Source organism: Schistocerca piceifrons, chromosome 1 (genome assembly GCF_021461385.2).
Source record: "Schistocerca piceifrons isolate TAMUIC-IGC-003096 chromosome 1, iqSchPice1.1, whole genome shotgun sequence".
Lineage (NCBI taxonomy): Eukaryota > Metazoa > Arthropoda > Insecta > Orthoptera > Acrididae > Schistocerca > Schistocerca piceifrons.
In genome coordinates this window covers 493,350,420-493,358,539 of record NC_060138.1, presented here as the reverse complement: position 1 = coordinate 493,358,539, position 8,120 = coordinate 493,350,420, and positions in this window count along the sequence as shown.

The following is an 8,120-nucleotide window of genomic DNA, read 5'->3' as shown; positions in this document are numbered from 1 at the left end:
TGAACAGTGGCCGTTACATTTCAGCTGTATTACGACACGTGGCTCTACCCTCCATTCGATCACTGCGAAACCCTACATTGCAGCAGGATAATGCACGACCGCATGTTGCAGGTCCTGTACGGGCCTTTCGGGATACAGAAATGTTCGACTGCTGCCCTGGCCAGCACATTCTCCAGATCTCTCACCAATTGAAAACGTCTGGTCAACGGTGGCCGAAGCAACTGGCTCGTCACAATACGCCAGTCACTACTCTTGATGAACTGTGGTACCGTGTTGAAACTGCATGGGCAGCTGTACCTGTACATGCCATCCAAGCTGTGGTTGACTTAATGCACAGGCGTATCAAGGCCGTTATTACGGCCAGAGGTGGTTGTTCTGGGTATTGATTTCTCGAGATGCACCCAAATTGTGTGAAAATGTAATCACACATCAGTTCTAGTATAATATATTTGTCCAAAGAATACCCGTATATGATCTGCATTTCTTCTTTGTGTAGCCATTTTAATGGCCAGTAGTGTATGTACCTTGAGGGTATAACAGCAATAGACTGTAACTGTGTAAGCCTGAGTTACATTTCCCCTGCAAAAGTAGCTATTCTCGCTCGCAGTCAAATGACAGATGACTCGACAACTGACTATGGATTTACACGCTACATGATACATTTTGTATATCTTAGCATTTTGAAGCGTGTTAGATCACGTCAGCAATCGAGAAAGGATATAGAAATGTCTGATTCCGAATCTTTAGGTAATTTACGAGGATTACACAGTAAGAGCAGTGAATTATCCGAACACTTTTTCCAAGAAAACATGATAGGAATGCAATCGGAGCAGCGAGTCCGAATCCAATACGTTAGCGGATGATACTAAATCAGTAGCATCAACTTCTGAGAAAGCAACGTTAAATCCAATAATAGTTAAACTACCACTGGCACGAATGCAGGGTGATGATTTCTTCACACTATTTTTTCGGAAATTAGAACTCAGAGAAAAGGAACGTGAAGAAGCTCTTTTAGCGAAGTTAAGTCAACACATAGAGCATTGCGATAAGCAAATGAATGAAACGTTAGCCCTTGAGGAGAGGGAATGAGAAGAGAGATTAGCTCTGAATGAAAAAGAATGTGATGCGAAGTTAGGGGGGCTAGAGAAAAATTACAAAATGAAAACACCACCTGTCAATTAAATGAAGCTTTATTACAAAAGCTGGATGAACAGCCAGGAACCATATCAACTGAGGTGACTGCTATGAAGGAACCTATCGTGGGCTATGTAATGCAGTAATCAAGGTGATGAATGAGGTACAAAAGTGTCAGGAAGCACTAAATGTCCTGGATACTGAAGCAGAGGAGATCACTGGCAGATTAAACTAGTTTTCTCTACAGCAAACACAGCAGGTAGGAGAGCACATGAAAGCTCAAACTGAGAAAATAAGAACTGAAATAAGTCAGTGGTTAGTAAAGAAAGACGTTGATTAAGATTAGAGAACACGTGACCACTGAAGTACAAGCGGTAATACAAAGAGTCACAATTGAAGCTACGTTCAGTAGTGGTGAATCTACAACCGAATTAAGAACCGAATTAAACCAGGTCCAACAAACGTTAGATGAGGAACTTCCATAGTGGAAAAATGAAATTAAAGGACGTAATGCACGTCTAGAACGAAAGGAATATAGTGTGCAGGATAGTGATCAAAATATGATGCAAGATCGTAAAAGATAAGGGAACTGAAGCTGTTATAAGCCGATAACTTTCCTGGATCGAAAGAACTTCAGTCCGGCTCCCGAGAGGGAAGTAGTTGTCGCTAAGGAACAAAAACCAACTACACAGATCAAATTACATGAAGCATTATCAAACATAGGCAACTTCAGACCTTCTCAGTGAGAAAAAGACTACGCATCCCGTTACTTTTTTCAAGAGTTTTAGACATATTCTGCCCAAAGTCTGGACAGAACGTCAGAAGGTACAGTTTGTAACTTTGCACAATGTCTATGAAGTGGCACTGTGGGCTATAGAGACGACAGATAGCTGTTCAACCCTAGAACAGTTTGAGAATGTATTCTTAGCCAAATGTTGAAGCCCGCACATCCAAGAACGATAGAGCCAGGAGGTGTACAATCCCACATTGTATAACTCAAAACTGTAGCATTTATAAACTCATTGAAAACTACATCAGCAAAACTCGTTATTGGGATGAACCCATGGCCACAAAAGAAGTATTGCGTATCCTTAAACGGAAACTACTTATCCCAGTGGGCTGGTAAACGTCTCTGAAGACGATTTAGAAACATTTCTAGCCACTGTAGATTCTCTCGATCTTAAACAGGAAGATTGAAAGAAGAATAACACAATTCTCCGCCACACGTGGGAAATAATAAAATAAATAGTGATTGTAATGGGAATTGAAAAAGAGGAACGATTACCGTAACAACAATAGTAAAAATGGCAGTGGTGGTTATAGGCAACCAAAAATATTGTTGCATATCACAATCCAAATGTGAACGGATACGACAACAACCAACAAGGTGGTAACAGGAAGGGACGCGGAGACGTCATAGGGAACAATAATCCCAACTTCCAGCAGTCAAAAATATGTAGATACAATTCCGATAGGTGGCCAGACCAACAGGTAAGCCAACGTAATTGGAGTTGGGGGCCAGCTGCTAGAGCCAGTCAATACAGTAATAATTCTGAGCACAGTAACATGCAAGGATAAGTCGGTCACATGCTGCAATAGCATCAAGATCAAATAGTAAGAATGGTGAAAATGGTAGACAATAATCAACCTGGCCCATCTACACCTTTAAACTGAAGTCAAGTACCTTGTGCTTTCCGGCAGTGGTCAGGGAGTAAAGTGAAGGCCCCTCTATGGATGATAAAAACTTGTTGCGGGGATATAAGCCAGGATATAAGCAATGAATTGTGTGCTGAGCTGAAAGTCTAGGCAGGTGGGTAAATCCGTGATGCAAGCTACGGTCCATTCTAAGATAGTCAGTACTCCGACTACTGTGATTTTAGACACAGGAACAACAACAAATGTGATGAGCTTCGCTTTATATAAAGAGTTATGTCAGCAGGAGGACAAGGAAGGTATTGCCCCACTCTCCATTGTTGCCAGATGTATACAAGATGGCGGTGATGACGTCATCCAAGATGGAGGCGTGTAGACTTGGCAGCATTGCATGTCATCATCCCAGATGGCCACCATGATGTCGTCCAAGATGACGGAGTTTGGCGGGAAGATAGGTCAGTTAGGCTACCTCCACTAATCTAAACTCCCCCCTCCCACAGAAAATGGCGGGAAGTTCAAATTCCATCAGAACAATGCAACACACCTAAGAAAATGGTGGGAAAATAGGTCACTTGGGCTACCTCCACTAGCCTAAGTCACCCGACCACCACCTCTTCCTAGGGATCGATGGGAAAAGGTCTCGGCCTGTGCTGAACATAAGTGTTTATTATTTTACATGCACTATTTATTTAAACAATTAGAGACAGTAAAGTAGGTCACTTGGGCTACCTCCACTAACCTAGGTCATCCGACCACCACCTCATCATAGGAAATGGTGGGAAAAGGACTTGTCCTGTGCTAGGCATAAGGCTTTATTATTTTGCATGCGCTATTTATTTAAACAATTTTGTGCAGTACAGCCGTCCAGTGTATTCACCAACAGATCCGGACTCCAACTAGCCTGGTACACAGTACCGCCAGCAGAGAGTGCTCTTATCTGTGATGTAATCCAAGGTGGCATCCATGATGTCAGCTGATGATGCAAGTACCATTATTCAAGATGATTGCACTGTGTTTGTCCAGGTCAAGTACACAGCATCATGACCAGAGTGCACTGTCGTCCATTCCATTACATAATCCAGGATGGTGGCCATAATGTCAGATGACGATGCAAGTATCATTATCCAAGATGGCGGCAAACAGTGTGTTCACCACAAGGTCTGGACCCAGTACACAGTACTGCCACCAGAGATCACTGGCGTCTGTTCTGTGATGTAATCCAAAATGGTGGGGGTAAATGGTGCATAACAATGTGGTTGCCAGAGGGGCCAGAGTACAACTAAGACAGTACACAGTACTGCCACCAGAGGGTGCTGTCATCCATTCTGTGACATAATTCAAGATGGCGGTCTGGGGTGGGAGAAAATAGTGGGAAAACGACTCTGTCTGTGCTGGACATAAGTCTTTATTTTGCAGACAGTGTCTCCACCATGAGATCTAGACTCCAACTCACCTAGTACACAGTACAGCCACCAGAGGGTGCTGTTATCCCTCCTGTGACATAATCCAAGAGTGTGGTCTGGAGTGGAAAAATGGCGTGAAAATGACTCAGCCTGTGCCGGGTTGCTGGAGAGAGTAAGGGAGGAGTGTACTTCATTTATTTTGGAACAGTTTACTTAGGGATGGAGTATATTTATCATACTGATACAAAACACATGCTTGGGGTCATGCCACACAGCCCACACACCTGTAAACTACTCCTAAATAACACTCTGGAAACTGTTGCTGTTGTTGTTGTTGTGGTCTTCAGTCCTGAGACTGGTTTGATGCAGCTCTCCATGCTACTCTATCCTGTGCAAGCTTTTTCATCTCTCAGAACCTACTGCAACCTACATCCTTCTGAATCTGCTTAGTGTATTCATCTCTTGGTCTCCCTCTACGATTTTTACCCTCCACGCTGCCCTCCAATACTAAATTGGTGATCCCTTGATGCCTCAGAACATGTCCTACCAACCGATCCCTTCTTCTGGTCAAGTTGTGCCACAGACTTCTCTTCTCCCCAATCCTATTCAATACTTCCTCATTAGTTATGTGATCTACCCATCTAATCTTCAGCATTCTTCTGTAGCACACATTTCGAAAGCTTCTATTCTCTTCTTGTCCAAACTATTTATCGTCCATGTTTCACTTCCATACATGGCTACACTCCATACAAATACTTTCAGAAATGACTTCCTGACACTTAAATCTATACTCGATGTTAACAAATTTCTCTTCTTCAGAAACGCTTTCCTTGCCATTGCCAGTCTACATTTTATATCCTCTCTACTTCGACCATCATCAGTTATTTTGCTCCCCAAATAGCAAAACTCCTTTACTACTTTAAGTGTCTCATTTCCTAATCTAATTCCCTCAGCATCACCCGACTTAACTCGACTACATTCCATTATCCTTGTTTTGCTTTTGTTGATGTTCATCTTATATCCTCCCTTCAAGACACTGTCCATTCCGTTCAACTGGTCTTCCAAGTCCTTTGCTGTCTCTGACAGAATTACAATGTCATCGGCGATCCTCAAAGTTTTTATTTCTTCTCCATGAATTTTACTACCTACTCCGAATTTTTCTTTTGTTTCCTTTACTGCTTGCTCAATATACAGATTGAACAACATCGGGGAGAGGCTACGACCCTGTCTTACTCCCTTCCCAACCACTGCTTCCCTTTCATGTCCCTCGACTCTTATAACTGCCATCTGGTTTCTGTACAAATTGTAAATAGCCTTTCGCTCCCTGTATTTTACCCCTGCCACCTTTAGAATTTGAAAGAGAGTATTCCAGTCAACATTGTCAAAAGCTTTCTCTAAGTCTACAAATGCTAGAAACGTAGGTTTGCCTTTCCTTAATCTTTCTTCTAAGATAAGTCGTAAGGTCAGTATTGCCTCACGTGTTCCAGTGTTTCTACGGAATCCAAACTGATCTTCCCCGAGGTTGGCTTCTACTAGTTTTTCCATTCGTCTGTAAACAATTCGTGTTAGTATTTTGCAGCTGTGACTTATTAAACTGATAGTTCGGTAATTTTCACATCTGTCAACACCTGCTTTCTTTGGGGTTGGAATTATTATATTCTTCTTGAAGTCTGAGGGTATTTCGCCTGTTTCATACATCTTGCTCACCAGATGGTAGAGTTTTGTCAGGACTGGCTCTCCCAAGGCCGTCAGTAGTTCCAATGGAATGTTGTCTACTCCAGGGGCCTTGTTTCGACTCAGGTCTTTCAGTGCTTTGTCAAACTCTTCATGCAGTATCACATCTCCCATTTCATCTTCATCTACATCCTCTTCCATTTCCATAATATTGTCCTCAAGTACAACGCCCTTGTATAGACCCTCTATATACACCTTCCACCTTTCTGCTTTCCCTTCTTTGCTTAGAGCTGGGTTTCCATCTGAGCTCTTGATATTCATACAAGTCGTTCTCTTATCTCCAAAGGTCTCTTTAATTTTCCTGTAGGCACTATCTATCTTACCCCTAGTGAGATAGGCCTCTACATCCTTACATTTGTCCTCTAGCCATCCCTGCTTAGCCATTTTGCACTTCCTGTCGATCTCATTTTTGAGACGTTTGTATTTCTTTTTGCCTGCTTCATTTACTGCATTTTTATATTTTCTCCTTTCACCAATTAAATTCAATATTTCTTCTGTTACCCAAGGATTTCTACCAGCCCTCGTCTTTTTACCTACTTGATCCTCTGCTGCCTTCGCTACTTCATCCCTCAAAGCTACCCATTCTTCTTCTACTGTATTTCTTTCCCCCATTCCTGTCAATTGTTCCCTTATGCTCTCCCTGAAACTCTGTACAACCTCTGGTTCTTTCAGTTTATCCAGGTCCCATCTTCTTAAATTCCCACCTTTTTGCAGTTTCTTCAGTTTTAATCTACAGGTCATAACCAACAGATTGTGGTCAGAGTCCACATCTGCCCCTGGAAATGTCTTACAATTTAAAACCTGGTTCCTAAACCTCTGTCTTACCATTATATAATCTATCTGATACCCTTTAGTATCTCCAGGGTTCTTCCATGTTTACAACCTTCTTAAACCAAGTGTTAGCTATGATTATGTTGTGCTCTGTGCAAAATTCTACCAGGCGGCTTCCTCTTTCATTTCTTAGCCCCAATCCATATTCACCTACTATGTTTCCTTCTCTCCCTTTTCCTACACTCGAATTCCAGTCACCCATGACTATTAAATTTTCGTCTCCCTTCACAATCTGAATAATTTCTTTTATTTCATCATACATTTCTTCAATTTCTTCGTCATCTGCAGAGCTAGTTGGCATATAAACTTGTACTACTGTAGTAGGTGTGGGCTTCGTATCTATCTTGGCCACAAAAATGCGTTCACTATGCTGTTTGTAGCAGCTTACCCGCATTCCTATGTTCCTATTCATTATTAAACTTACTCCTGCATTACCCCTATTTGATTTTGTGTTTATAATCCTGTAGTCACCTGACCAGAAGTCTTGTTCCTCCTGCCACCGAACTTCACTAATTCCCACTATATCTAACTTCAACCTATCCATTTCCCTTTTTAAATTTTCTAACCTACCTGCCCGATTAAGGGATCTGACATTCCATGCTACGATCCGTAGAACGCCAGTTTTCTTTCTCCTGATAACGACATCCTCTTGAGTAGTCCCCGCCCAGAGATCCGAATGGGGGACTATTTTACCTCCGGAATATTTTACCCAAGAGGACGGCATCATCATTTAATCATACAGTAAAGCTGCATGCCCTCGGGAAAAATTCACGCTGTAGTTTACCCTTGCTTTCAGCCATTCGCAGTACCAGCACAGCAAGGCCGTTTTGGTTATTGTTACAAGGCCAGATCAGTCAATCGTCCAGACTGTTGCACATGCAACTACTGAAAAGGCTGCTGCCCCTCTTCAGGAACCACACGTTTGTCTGGCCTCTCAACAGATACCTCTCCGTTGTGGTTGCACCTACGGTACGGCTATCTGTATCGCTGAGGCACGCAAGCCTCCCCACCAATGACAAGGTCCATGGTTCATGGGGGGGACATCACATATTAACCCTCCTGATTTGAACATACACAAACGTTCTCACCGCTATGTAGAGAGTCCTATATCTCTGCACAAAGGATGTCAGGTGAATGAATGGGGGCTTACGATTGGCTCTTATCGAATTTACCTGCCAAATTACTGATACCGTCAATGTGGAAGCACTGTCCGCCTTTTCTTTTTAATTCTGCAGATGAGACTTCTAGTGGCAAAAAAGTATTTTACACTGATCGCCATATTGCTCCGACAACTAAATCTTGCAATGTGCCCTACATATCGTCAAATACGGAAAGACAGTTACTATATTACACTGCCCTCCCACT